This window comes from Dendroctonus ponderosae, unplaced genomic scaffold, assembly GCF_020466585.1.
Source record: "Dendroctonus ponderosae isolate FM_Combo_2020 unplaced genomic scaffold, Dpon_F_20191213v2 Dpon_F_20191213_5, whole genome shotgun sequence".
NCBI lineage: Eukaryota > Metazoa > Arthropoda > Insecta > Coleoptera > Curculionidae > Dendroctonus > Dendroctonus ponderosae.
Window position 1 is genome coordinate 2,529,306 of NW_026018715.1, and position 15,655 is coordinate 2,544,960.

Below are 15,655 nucleotides of genomic sequence, written 5' to 3' on the forward strand. Positions count from 1 at the left end.
TCTTAAACTGGGTTTGAAAACGTCGTTTCCATTCATCAGTTTAGCATTTTCCAATAGGAAACGGCTTAATTCAAGGGATGAACGATTTGCTCGTCCCTTTGCGACGGATCTTGACTTGGAAATGGGAATTATTCGCTGAAATTATAGTGTCCTTGTTATTCTGTTCAACTGGAAGGTTTCGAATAGTTTAACTGTGGAAATTAATGTATCGCAATTAAGATAATACTAGAGTGGGTTTCGGGATTAGAAACACCTCTATTAGTGTTTATGCACACAAAAATTTAATTCTTCAATTCTCAATCCAATTTTTATTGCTTTAATTAAAATTATTTTATTAATTCTTATACGTGCATAGACTGATATCCACAAGTTATCAAGAAGAACTTAATAATTCACCAGATTTGGGTCATGAAATTAACAATATCAAGTTTAACATGCAAAACTGAAAGCTTATCCAACAGCGTAAAAGCACTAGTTGAAAGTGGAATGAATCAATAACAGCGGAGCAATGAAACATTAGCTTTGTCGACCATCCCATGTGTTAAATGAATATCATCCACACTGCTAAACAGTACAATGTGGAGAAAGAGCTCAACTCCAGTAGGCTTGGAAAAGCCGTAATAATCTTGTGGTCATTAGATAAAATGTATTTATGTCTGGTAAAATGTGAGTGAGTAACATTTGCGGTTGATCACTACTTTCTCCACTGGTCATGTTCATATTCACGAAAATCATTATCTTCGTTATTTTTTAATTCGATATTTATTCGAAAACCTTTATTTGGAATGTCATCTCACAAGAACATAAGTAAGCAATTCTAAACGAACTTATGTTTACAAATAAATTTTTAACTATTTTTTTTTGCAAATATGTATGCTTAAAAATGTATACATAAAAAAGTATGCTCAATAAAAAAGTGCACATCACTTCTGCGTTTTTTAATAGAATATTATTACATTTTTATCTTCTACATGTATAATAAAGGTATCTTTATCAAAGGCATAATGGAGAAAAAGTTTTTTCTACAATTTTATATAATGTGAAGAAATTTTAAAAAACTTTTTTATCGTCAATGTCGAATTTATCCTTTTCATAGGATCCTTGTATACTTATCAGAACGTCAACTCTTAAAAATAAACCGTTTTCCAGATAATAGCAATTTGTTGCACAAATGATAAGTTTTAATGGAATATGGTATTTTCTGCAAAATCCCATGGTATAGCCTTATCAAATGTGCATTATAGCCATATTGCATTCTAAAACAGTTTACTATTAATTAGTAAGTACCTAGCTCTCAAAACCAGAGATTATTCTACAGCTCAAAGAATTGATATGATTTTCACCATTGGCAAGTGTGACAAAAAATTATCTGCAAGCAGCAAAATTTGTTATTTCCTAACTGTGGCATTCCGCTAAATCTCATAGCAAATCCGCATAATCGATACTGTTGTAAGTACATTTTGTGAAATAAGCTTGAAACTAAGTCACAATTTAACATATGTTTATTATTCTTGACAAAAGCTATGTACCTGATAGCTACAAAAACCATCATTGCTGCTTTGATGTTTTATCAGAAAATTGTAGAAGAATACAACTCTAAAATAAAAAAATTTGCAATTTGAGTGAAGTGAAGATTTTAACTTTTCTTTTCAAATGCTTAAGAATTCCAATGGGTTACCAACCAAACATGGGACCATTTAAAGATAATACTTGAGTAAGTATAACAAAGTTATCATTCGATTTTTAAGTCTCATTATCTTTTAGAAACTTTTCTCAAAATAGTATTAAATATTTTTCTCGTCCTCTCGAAGTTAGCACATATTTGTAGAGAAAAGTAGAAATCAATCACATATTTGTAGAGAAAAATTTTTCGAAAAATTTTCTTTACAACTATGAAATATAAGGTACTATTACAAAAATGAGGACTTCGTCACTTTCACATGGGACACGAATAATTTAAGTGAAACTTACACCAGCTTTTGTTGGTAATAAACTAGCATACATGATATCTTTCGAAAGTTGAAATAAATAAACATAATTGTTAAGTGGTTTCAGACTTAAATATAGTTAAAATCATCTGAAAAATATTCATTTAAAGGAAAAAATAAATAGTAATGTTTTCGAAGAAAGCAGAATGCATAAGTTGGACCACTTAGCAATGAAGTTAGCGTCATATTTGCACAGACAACGCAGCAACTTACTAATGGAGGAATGCGTATGTTTAAAAGTACTTAGTTTCCTTCCATTATTGGTGTGGGAAGGTGTACAGGCGTGAAGACTCTTTGATTGAACTTGATTAGGATATACTTTTCTGTAATAAGCTATTTTTAGATTTGCATAAGGTTTAATCTTTTCAAAAGAAGAAGGTTCATGTTTTTTATTTTTAATAAAAATTGTTGAATGCTTTGTTTAAATTCTCACTGAGCCTTCTAAAATTCACGGAATCATTAGTCTTCATCAAATTGGATTCGGGCTACTAATCATCTACTAAGGATATTATTAGCTATTAATTATACAATTTTTTAAAAGCAAAGATGACAAACGTCAATGTGACGCATTTTTTAACTTAGATTTTCTTCACAAAACTGTTGAGAACAAACCTCACAATGCTCCTAAGATCTATAGAAAGTTTGTAGCCACAACGTAATATTTGGTGTGATTTCATTTTTCAGCATGGCGGAAGGGAATTAAATGACAAAATATTTCCTGTAAAAAATATTCCTTGCCTTTTACTATCTCTCTTGTCTCGTATTATATTATTAGTATATTAGTAGACGGTTAATATGGCATACTGGATAAATTTTGAAACAGTGGTTTTATAAATTATACATTCTAAGTTCACCTTGAATACACGAATTTTATTTTCGCCAGCTATGCAATAAAAAATGTCGTGAACTGGCATGCAGCTTTTCATACCGTATCAGTAGACTTTGCAAAGCATCTATGATTCTATCAAATTTAGTGTTTTTATTAGTGACAATATTTAGTATTTTCAATGGATTTTCCATTTTTATTTCCGAAAAATTGTACATCCTTCAAATTTTTATATACTACACGCACGCACGTTCAGCAAAAATATATATGCCATTTGTATTTCGTTGCCAATTATATAAGTTGCGATGTAGGTATCTTTAGAACTTTGAAATTTGTGACAAGTTAAAGTAATTTATAGATTGAAATCGCGTTATTAAACTTTCTCAAATAACTGAAAACCACAGTTTCATATATTAAACTAATAAACGCTCGCATTTTACTGAAACTATTTTGACATATTGATTTCCGGTTAGCTGGAACAATGTAGTTTGTACTTTGTACGCTATACGAATAAACAAGTTTGCAACTGAACCAATAAGTTTCAACTGAAACCATGCAATTTTCCTATATTCATGTAATAACCTGTTCAGTCTGATTAACTCGAATTAAGCCTGTGTCCCATGCATCCGTTTATACGATGGTACAATGATACGAAAGTGTTTCTATTGGTTGGATATCTGTCAATGCGTAGGACGGCGGACGAATTGACAGCTCTCCAACCAATAGAAACAATTTCGTATCATAATCATTAGCGTAAGTCTCAAACAGCACTCATATGAAAAAAATAATTAATATTAAACCCGAGCAGGCTTGTAAAATGTTAATAGATTTTTAAATAATAGCAGTTCTAGAAAATAATCACGATGAGTAAAATACCGCGTGTCAATTTGAAAACTTGTTGCTTTCTGCCCAGAAAAGCTGCTGTTTTCGAATAGTCGTGTTTCAAAATTACAGAAGCAAATAAACTTTCCTGCATTGAGAATTTGGTTGTCAGACTAGTGTTTAATCACAAAGTATGCCATTCGGTCTGCTTATAGTACAAATGATTAGAAGATTCGATTACACGGTGAAAATCGTTGAATAACACGAAAAACTATAATTTAAACAATTGATTTGGGATTTACTGATTATTTTCCTTCGAGAAAAATAACTTTTTATTTACGGAAGACAAATTTCTACAAAAAAACTCATGGGATCTACATACGCTCTATCTTATAAGTTGTTCAAAATGTTGTCTATTCTCATGTAAACAATAATAAAGTCTATTTTTGAACGCTCCCTAACATTGATAAGATATTCCCGAATGGATCGATTGGCAGAAGGGGCCCAATTGAATGGCCTCCAAGATCACCGGATTGAACACCCTCAGACTTCTTTCTTTGCGGACATCATTGTTTATAAGAGAAAAACAACCTGCTGATATTGATGATCTTAAAAGGTGAATTAACGCAGAATGCCTCTCAATTCCCGGTGAAGTTTTTCGAAATGTTTGCGATAGGTTCAAAATCAGACCTTATTATTGTTTATAGGAAAATTGATAACACTTGAACAACTTATATGATAGCGCGTAAGTAGATGATTTTGTTAATGTAGAAATTTTACTGTACCTGCTTTACTGTAGAAATTTCTCTTCCGCAAAAAGTTATTTTTGTCGATGTAAAATAGTCAATAAATAAGAAATAAGATCAAAATAAGAAAACTAGAAAGCAATGTTTAAACTAAATTTTCTTCCTGTTATTCAGCGATTTTAACAGTGCAAACCCTAACCTGAAAACCAATATCTGAATACACGCAAGTTTAATTGTTTCAACAAGTTTGAAATGCGATTATTCGGAAACCTCTGGACAGAAAAGACCAAAGTAATAACAAGTGGAAAGAGAATTGAACTGTCTTTAAAACGATGTGCCACTTGACCCCCCTTCCCATTTAAGATTCTAAGGGTGATATCTACACGTCCTAGGGGGTTGAAAAAAGGGCTAAAAGTATCCATTTAAAATGTCCATCTTACAAACAAAATTGACAGTTTTTTTCCGATCCGGCCTATTTTCAACTGCAAGATATTAAGGGAGGGAAGTTTTCACATTGGCAACCTGTATATGTATTTCATATTCATTAATATTAATTTCGTTTTATTTCTATTCCATTTAACCTAATTGCGTCCATGTGGAGTTGGAAAGAAAGTGTTTGACCTATCGACAAAATAAGCAGCACTTTTTCATCGTCAGTTGACAATTGATTCAAGTTTGCCGTATTTTAATTACATTGAATATGCCATGCTAATAGCTAGTCGCTTCAATGTTAATGAATCAATATTACTTGAAATCAGATAACTATGCTACGTAGATAAGTAACAAAACGTGTGCTATACTAACTATTTAAGGAAGGGTCTAGAAGCAAAAAGTTATTCGAAGGCTTGAGATATATTGGTTCCGAGAAAAGGTTCGATTTTGGCAGAAGAGGGAGGTAATAAACAACGTGTCTGTCACCGACCTGAGGATAATCTACGTGAAACTACTGCATGTGAAATAAAACATCTATTACACAACTTTGTCAATGTTTGGCTGATGTAACCGATAGATATACTCACATTAAGTTCTGATTTATTGCCGAGCGAAAATTTGTACTTAAAACTTAATTTCGAATAGGTACAATGGATTAATGTTTTGTCAATAAATTGACATGGAGAACATCTGAGCCAAATGGTTCATCATCACATAAAATCACCCCTTTTAGAAATGCCAATTTGTACTAGAGAATGAGATAATTCCACTAACCTATGACACTGTCTCACTCTGTGTTATTAAAGCCTCTTGTGTGTATAAACCCTATATTGAAGAAGCATTTTTCAATTTAATTAAGGCACTGTGTTGAAATAAGAAAGTGTACAAACGTAATATATCAATAACTTGTGCGTTTACTCCCTTCGAGAAGTTCTAGAATAAAAAAATTGAACTTGCTTGAATTAATCATTCGATTAAAATTTTCCCATTTTTCCTTTATTTGTTCTTCTACTGCTTTATTATAGGCTGGCGCCTGATCTACTCACGCCTCATGTCTCAGTGGCAGGATACTTCCAGTTTTATTTCACCTATTCGGCGCCACTGATTGTTTGGACAATTTATTTCAAACTCATAATACAGATTGCGGTTGCCAGTAACAGGGCATCCAAGATATTTCAATTCCATAACACTTCTTAGAATGTTAATACACCCTCTAAACGCACTCTGTCGAATGTTCTAGTCAAATGCACAAAGCACATAAAAGCGGGTCTTACATATTTGACGGTGATTGATTTTTAATGACCTTGCGAATAATGGACTACTGTTGATAGCTTTTCTTTGGAGTCATATCGTTTTTCACTAATTTCAACCAAAGGTTCTAACCTATTGAATCAGATCATTCTTACTAGTATTAGACTTGCACAACTTAAGGTTATTAGTCCTCTATAATTAGATGGATCATGTTGGTTACCCCTCTTTTTATTATTATTATCTTCTATTCCCGCTGGATTCCTGTCCGTTGGAAAATTATTAATTTCATAATTTTTGTGAGTTCACCACAATTCTAGAGCTTTTCTATTCCTAACGGAAGATACTGCTAAAATTACTGCAGAAATATTTACTTCGGTCTTATATCGACTTCGATAGTGATATATCTTATATCGAATATTCAGCGCTGTTTAAGTTGGAAATATATTCCATCCATTGGTACTTATTGATATTATAAATTTTCAGACTTTAGATGTCATCTACTTTCCAGCTTCTTAACTGTTTCCAAATTTTTCGCTGTGATTCAAATAAATCGCTTTCCCTATTTTAGGTAAATCCCTCCCAATGCTTTACCTTGATTTCCCAAGAAGTACTAGGCACACTGCCAAAGAAGTCAAAAACTTTCATAACAGGTGATCACTGCTTAAGACGGTAAAATGAAGACCGGAAATGAAGCTGTTGGAGTCAGAAGTGTAAACATAAATAAAAAAAAAACGAGGGTAAACCTTGTTTCACAGATGATATTAAACAGGTGGCTCAACAATAGCAAAATGCTTTTCACCAAAAAAAATCAAAGACAAAACATTTCAATTAGGTGTCTAAAGCAGTCCGGAACAAGATTTACGAAAGTTTGAATAAATTGAAATGGAAACATTGCGAAAGATTTTCTGCAGAAATGGTGAATTATCTCTGTGGACGCGCATGATAAGGTTAATAATGGTTTTTATTGTTTCATCCAGCTGTCTCTTATTGCAAAAAATATGTATTTTCCTGCAGCGATTGCAAAGTTTATCGACAGTGTCTCACATTTTGCGGCATTAAGTTAGACAATTAAAAATATTTTTTTTATTTTATTTTCAGGTAAGTGATACAAGAATTTCTCCTACTCGCCTGGGCAACATTTGGAAGTGCTTAATGTGTTACAAAACCAAGTTGGACATTAAGGTAAACCAAAGTAGTAACAAAACCGACGAGATTGTTTAATTGGTAAACATTGTCCCATTTACCACTATCAAAAAGTTATATACAGTGTGATTCACGTATTATAAATGATCCAAATTGAAGTTGTTATAGAAACTTCAAATTTTGTTTCCGGTCCTAATGGGACTCCGGATCCGGAGCTATACAGGGTGTACAAAAAGTATAACCTAACTTTACTATTTTAGATACCAACCCATAATTTATTTAGCACAGTTGAATTGGCTTTTGAATTGCGAGTTTGAAAAACTCGAATTTTGTAAACTTTTCTCTTATAACTAATGGGTCTTTTGGGTTTTTAGGCCGTAGTTGGGAATAATTGCTTCTTGACGTTTCGCAAGCACGAGTGGCTTGCATCTTCAGAAGTAGTTTGCTTGAAGGATTACACTGTTCTGATGCGATTCCTCGGGCGCAGTCGCAGTTCCGCAAATATCCCTAATTGCTTTATAAACGATAGCCCAAAGGTGCTTAGTTACTGATTTACAGGGTGTTGAACTTTAACTTAAAAAATCTGAACTGATAAATTTATTCAAAATGCAAGGAGATCTTTTAACGAAATTTTTCGGGGGTCACTAGCTAGGGAAGCCGCATGTTTTGCAGTGAAATCGTTTTATTAAGTTTTGCCGGTGGCGTGCGTACAAACACGCTGTCAAAATTGTTGGAGAAAAAAATTAATACGTCCCTGTGTTTTTTAAGCATTGCAACTCTTTTTCGAATTCTGTGTTGTATTCCGATTCAAATATCTCTTCCATTTTGTTGGTTCAATGCGTTAGAATTCTAATGTAAACGTTGTGGTATGTTGGCCAAATTGGACACATTTAAATGGGAACCTCCCGTATTGGAGAAGATAAAGACTGTTGCCAGTCTCTTGCTAAAACTTGAAAATAGAGAATTATAAGTGTTCTAAAATGAAACCTTCACTCTCTTCACAGTTATCGACTCGACTTTTATGAGATGACCTCAGTTTTTATGTACTCCAATCCAAACGATGGTGTCGGAATCCGTTGAAGTGCATATGATTGCACCCATCCGACGAATGAAAACCCGATTATCGGCAAATTATAACATATATATTTCTGAACGGTTTTTTTCCAGCGTCTGTTTTTTACAATTACCTTAGTTGCTAAAAACAAAACAACTTAAAATAAAATTCTCATATCTCCCTCTAGACTAACTTAGGTGGTTGGCGCGATAGAGACAAATATATTTTACCCACATTTCCCAACAGATGGTTTCCGTCTAAATGTGGCCAATTTGGCCCACCTACCACAAATCTTACTTTAGAATCTTAACCGCTTATCGTAGCAAAAAAATTGCAGGATATAGTTTTTACTTAGAATACGACAAGGAATTTCAAAAATACTTGGTTATACCAGTATTATACCAGTTATACATACATAAATATAATGGTTTTAAAAATTCACTGATCTACCATTTTTGACTTTAACAATTTCGATAGCCTGTTGATAAGCACGACCCTGTCAAAACTTAATAAAATTATATAATTGCAAAACATGCGTATTCCCTAGCTATTGATCCCCGGAAAATGTCATTAAAGTATATCTTGGCGTTTTGAAGAAATTTATCATTTTTCATTTTTTAAATTAAAGTTCAAATTGTAAATTTGCCACGAAACACTTTTGGGCTATCGATTATACAGCAAACTAGAATTATATTATTAGGTGAAAAATAATTTTAATAGCCTCAAGAAACGGTACACTTTTGTGACTGAAAACTGAACTGAAAATCAATAGTAAAAAGAAATTTTTAAATAAAAACTCATCTCACATATTGTACTTGCAAACCAAAAGAAAAGTTTTAAACTTTCTTTAAAATAAATGAAATTGCTTTTGAACCTTGTTTCTCAAGCCCATTACAAAAAAATAAAATTTTGCTTCAAAAAGCTATTTTCATTACCCACATCATATTACAATTAATTACTAATTAAGTATAAAAGAAATGTAAAAATTGGTTTTTGCACATGTCTAAAGCAAGAAATTTAATATTATATTAGCACATTATCTGTATATACTGTATTAGTCAATTACTCCTGAACATTACTCTTTACGCAACAAATAAAACCCGAAAACATCAAAAAATAAATGCTTCATAGGAAAGGGGTTAACAAAACACATTATGTTAATCTATTGAATTTACAATCGTTTTGTTGCCACGTTATGCATGAAGTTTTAGTCGATTTAATTATTGTGTTTAATTTACGAATTAATATACGAGTATGCCGGAGCTGGGAACAAAAAGAGGCAATACTATTAAGCCAAAACTCCATTAAAGAAAAAAGCAATTTAATGAAAATTAACAGAATTCATAAATGTAGTTGTTCAACTTGTTCGGTCGGTATTATGTGGCATTAGAGCCGAGGTAACTAATTTAATTAATTGCAAATTTCATTTCCGATTCGTCAAAGAATATTGGTTCAATTTCATTGTACGCGTATTTGATGTATTTAAATACGAGTACGTTTAAATGTATATGAGCGATCCTCATAATATTTTTCCAGCTGACTAAAAATATTATTAAGAAATGGCATAATGACTATCCCTCATACACTGGTTGGAATGTGTTTATAGTGCGCGATAAGTATAGTATGCACAACTGATTACCTAAAATGCTTTAAACAATATGTTATTTGACTCTAACTCGAGTAACAATGTATAAATTTCGCTATATAACTGTTCAATTGATTGGCCGATTGGCTATCTCAATGCGAATTAGTTAGCCAATTTATAAATCATTCTAACCCGTTTACGATCAACGAATAATTATTATAAGTAACAAACCACCCGCGACTCACAAATATGGTAAAAATAAAAATGACCGAAGTATGTAATTTCAAGTCCTTTGCTGCCATTTGAGTACAGTGTCCACTCCATTCCCTTGGATCAAACTAACAATGAAATTTGTGTTGTTTTGTTAGCTACCGGTAGAAAATCATAAGCCTAGAGTTGACGTACTAAAATAGTAGGGCAGTTTATAAAAACGTTTAATTTGTAAGATCAATTGGCTAAAAAAATTAATAATTTTTTTATTAGGTCGATAATAATTCAATCAAACAGGAAACATTGAACATGAATTATACGGTCAGTTTTAACGTGGTAGAACTGAAGTGGTATATTTCGTATTATTGCAAAAAAAGCTTTAAACAACTTTCATAAGAACCGTTAAAATACAATGGTGTATAGCTACTTTTTCAGGCAAAATAAATTCTAACTGACGTATTCACAATTGATAAACATACTGGTTCCCGGTTATAGCTCCGTTCAATTATTATTATACCGACCATGTGCTTCCTGCTATAATTATCTGTTATTACTTGTTCGATGTTTGCAAGTAATAATACAGCTAATTACGGTATGTTTCGACATATTCCATTATTGTTGTTCTTCAAAATGATCATTATTAGTCAAATGGAACAGATAGTTAGTTAAGTTGAGCTGTATATGGTCAAGTCGTGCATGCTACTTATTTGCAAATCCCTACGAAGGAAATAAACCTTGAAATCACGTTTTATTTTCCCTGAATTTATGGAAAACGTACTCATCGCTTGTAGGTGCTTTAATTCAAACTATGTTAAGTATAAAGACAGCAATAGGCCACTTAGCTTACAAGGCACATAAAGTAAAATCCATTACCTATTCATATTACAAATGTTAACAGTATTCTTGCAATAAAATAATAAGAATAAGGATAAATTATCAATGGTTCTGATGACCGTAACAAAACATAACAAAGGGAAAACATTTTGGTTAACATTACACAAGTTTCCGCTAAAATTTCTAAACGAAATAATGCTAATATTTGGCTTTTTAACAGTCGCTTTTAAAACGAACATTTTTATGGTAAGGTTCGAATCTGGTGCTTCTAAAAGTTTAATTTCTAAACCTGCTCATTGTAGGCCTCGGTCACGCGTATTGAATTTCCGTTTTCAGCTGATGCCGCTCCGTGACTTGGTGAGTCATAACGCATCGCGTCTCACTGCGCCGCACCTCGAATTGCGGTTGTGGCGGAATAGTTCTTCAAATCACATCTTTTCAAACTTTTAAACGACATTTTTAATTAGTTGAAATTTCGTTGGTTTCTGTCATCGCTCGCAAGTTGAGCAACAGTTTAATTTCTAAGTGATTTCTTCACGGTTTTTTGCTTAGTCAACCTTCCTAGAAAAATTAAATTAATTTAGTTATTAATTTTAATTTTAGCGTTGTGCATTAAACACTGCAGCTCAGTGAGATTCAGACAAATATACATAGCTCAAAATTTAAAACTAAACCAAGGAAACCACGACGCTTGGAGCGTTTTTGGTTTAGTTTTTGTTGAGTTTTTTTAAGTTGGATAGCGAAATTTTTCTTTGAAAATATTGCTATGCGAACAGGCACTATCTACCCGCTATCTATCTTTATATCTATCTAAATCTTCAGTTTGCTACCGACAGTGGATGAAATCGATTCTTAGGTGGGAAATATAGAATCATTGTCGATCTTATGGCAAGGGCGGTGATTTGTGAACGTGTAGAGAACTTCTTGAGAATTAATGGGTGGAAAATGGAGGACGGGCCGCCAGCTTGCAGAAAGCTGGTAAGAATGATCTCTAATATAAAAATGTTTTAGCTTGAACCGAGTTTAGTTTTCCGACAAGCAACTGAAGTTTTACGGATTCTTTATATTTCTCTCGCTTTGCTGCTTTCAAATAAGTTTGGCATTGGACATATTTCCTCCTGTATTAAAAGCATTTTCGTCTTTCTTTCCTGTAGGCTCTACGCACCTTTCGGTAAGCTTAACATTACTTTGCCCCTGATTGCCATGTACAGAGTGTGTCTTCATAAGTTGACACCCTCTCCTATACCGTTTATTTAAAAAAAATGTGAAAGTGAGCAACAGAAAAATTGTTTAGTTTGACTAAAATTTTTTAAATCTGAATTTTAAATAAATATATAAATCACGGACATGTCAAAATTTGACATTGTCCTTTTTTATAAAACACCGTATATGTTTTTAGACCGACCAATAATATTTTTTGCTGATTTTAAAAATACATATTTTGCCTATATTTGTATTAGCCGTTTTTCCTGTATTAAAATTTAAAAAAAAATTATGAGTAACAACAAATCAAAGTAGCATTGAAATTCGACAAGGCGCATCCTCCACCCCATAACGTTCGCCCGGTAGCACTTTTTTAAAATGATAATGTTGATATCTCGATCGGACGAGCGGGTCCGATCCAATGGACTCCAAATAGACCCGATCTAAATATTATATTTTCTCTGGGGTTATTTACAGAATATTGTGTATGAGACTCTAGTTAGACGCCTTAATATAGTGGATATTAATATTGTACCGTGTATGGCCGGGTATCAAACTCTTTCTTCAGCTTCCAACTTTTATTCAACTCGGTATCACTTTAAATACGGAACAGGAACAAACTAACTTCTAAATTAACGTCAACTTCACAAACAATAGCAATAACAAACGGAAAACTCGGACTTCCGACTCGCGGGGTTTGACCTCTTCTGCACTCGGTCGCGGCTGTTACTTTACTCCCCCTGTCTGGTTTTCCTCGCCGCTTATATAATTTCCTTCAGGTAACCCAGTGCTTCTCGAAATCTCCAGAACAGGTGCGAAACTTCCCGCTTGTCAGTGTCATATTTGACAGTAAATGGGGCGCAAATGGGGCTCCCATTTACTGAAATACCATGAATTTTGATCCCTCCATTTCAAACGTGAGTACCCCAGGTCATTTCCGTTACAATATTAATCATAACCGATATATTCAAAACGTTATCTATAAAATTGATGTAGCTTATTGTAGAGCATGTCTAGCAGCGTTAAACGGAGGTCATATACAAAACCAGTAATTCTGTTTTTATTGATTGATGTGTTTTGACATTTATATTAGCACTAAATTCCGTTATGGTGTCTTTCTATAGTGTTTGTGTCATTTGAGAGTACTTTAGTTTCTTGCTATGTAAATTTTTTAAAACATAATACAGAGAAAACGGCTAATACAAATCTAGGCAACATATGTATTTCTGAAATGCGGAAAAAAAGCCAATCGACCTATCTAGAAATATATAGGGTGTTTCATAAAAAAATACTTTATGTCAAGTTTTAACTTTTCCGTGTTTTATATTTTTCTTTAAATTTAGATTGGAAAAATTTGAGTAACATTAAACAACTTTTGTGTTGGTCACTCACAATTTTTTTCAAACAAACGATCTACAACGGGTGTCAAGTTATGAGAAAACACCCTGTAGATCTAGAACTTTTACTCCCATATTTATCAACTGACTCGTTGCGTGGATTTGGTATTGGTTCTTTCGTGGTTAATTTTTAAACTTTGGAAATATTTTGGGCAGCTTTTTAGTAACTTTTTAGTAGTCAAGCTTTTCGCTAAACAACCGCTTCAGACATGGAAATTTGGGTTCCAGTGTTCAATACTAGAAGTATCAGCTCATTTATTGAACGAAATTGATTCCTTCACATTTCACTTCTTCCATCGCGGATCATTATACACAATTATACCTTCACCAACTTCCCATACTATTAACTTTGAATACTTCTGCAATTTCAATATACTTTTGTTATTAAGATATTTCAATGTTTCTTCCACTTACGCCAAAAATGCATTAAAATAAGAGACGAGAACATTTGTAGGTTTAATTTCAAGTTTCCAGTATCCCAGCAGCATCAACTGTCAATGTTAGTGATACTCGTATCCCTAATCGAGGTTGCTTTTTTAACTTAATTTTGAATTACATTGAAACAATTGACATTTACAGTGAGGATAGTCTGTCGCATTCTAAATGCGTTCGTTTACTCCGAATTAGGCTTCAAAGAATTGGACTGGAGAGTGCACAGAGAAACCTCTCATGGAAAGAGCCTTATTACCTCAAGACGGTCAATAGTTTATTAATTTGTGCTTAGAAAGGACTTATGATTTCGTTAGGTATATTTGCACGCGCCCCTCAATCGACTCCTCCTAATTAGCTTGCCAAAAGTATTAAATGTAGAAGATCTAGTAAAATGTAACCACGGGTGAAGATTTGATATAATGGGGTGATTATTCTAGAGCGGTTACATCGGCTTCTGTAAAGCTTCCATCGTCGCTCCCACGCTGAACAGATATTTATCAAAAAATAGCATTATTGAAAGTTACTGTGATGAGTTACTTAACCTGGATGCAAAATGAAGAAACCTACAAATCGCTAGTTATTACTCGTATGGCCGTATGCATGCTAAGAATAGAAAGAATTTCGTACTGAAAACTGTACGCAGCGGAGTCACTATTTTCCGTTATAAGGAGTAATAGGAGGAGTCAGGTTAATCTTGAAATACCCGGTATATTGTTTGCAAACATTTATATTTTCCTCTATTTATTGTTATAATCTTTCGAATGTTTAGAACAAATCTCATTCAGTAAGCTAAATGCAGTCGACTAGTGTATCTAGAATCGACGAGTTAAATTTTCAAATGTAGATGATAGAGAACGCTTTCAACAGGCTCGAAATATGCACAGACCTCAACATTTTAAACAAATCAAGATTATTGTGTGGTGGGTTATGTTAGCATATTAAAGTAAAATTTTCGGAAAATCTGTTAGAGAAGTAGTGAATTGGATGAAAATGTTTTCTTCCTCACATTTCCTTAATGTGAGCTTCAGGTTCAGCTTCTTATAATTAATTTAGTTAAACTTTTTCATAATTTTATTTATTATTTTTTAAAATTTTGTTTTTCGATTTTCTGACATTCTTGATTGGCATTGGCCAATAAAATAAAACATTCTGAGGGTTTTTTCTCAAATTTTTATGCCAGAGAGGCCAAAACACAGATCTCGTAGGCACTTTACCGATTTTTCTGAACTTACAAATTTCCCGAGTTCATTTTCCCGGTGTGCGAGCGCCGTCGCATTTAGTATCGGCTCAGCTGTCCGGACCGACACACATCGACCGGTGTCGCAATTCCATCGGCCGAATTTCCGACAGAAAATCGTGTGTGGTTAATTCAAAAACAATGGAAAATCTTTTGGCTTCTCCGGCTTTCCATGCTAAGACTTTTTTCGGGGGTTAAATAACGCGAGCCTTGATGCGAGGTATCGACTTCAAATTTAGAAGCGCGTTAGTTTTTTTTATGTGCACATGCTTTGTCTAGAGGAAATTATGTGAAACACATTTTAAAAGCCGGAAGCTTTTCGAGAAGAAGAAAAATTATAAAAGTGCTTTTTTCAGTCTTTCGTGAAGTGTGTTCTCTGGCTCTCGATCACTATACCATGGAGTGACAACTCACAAAACACGAGTGGTGCAAAAAAATACTAATCAAGTTTTCGATAGTATTTTCTTCAATTGCATGTTCTGTTCGAAACCGGAC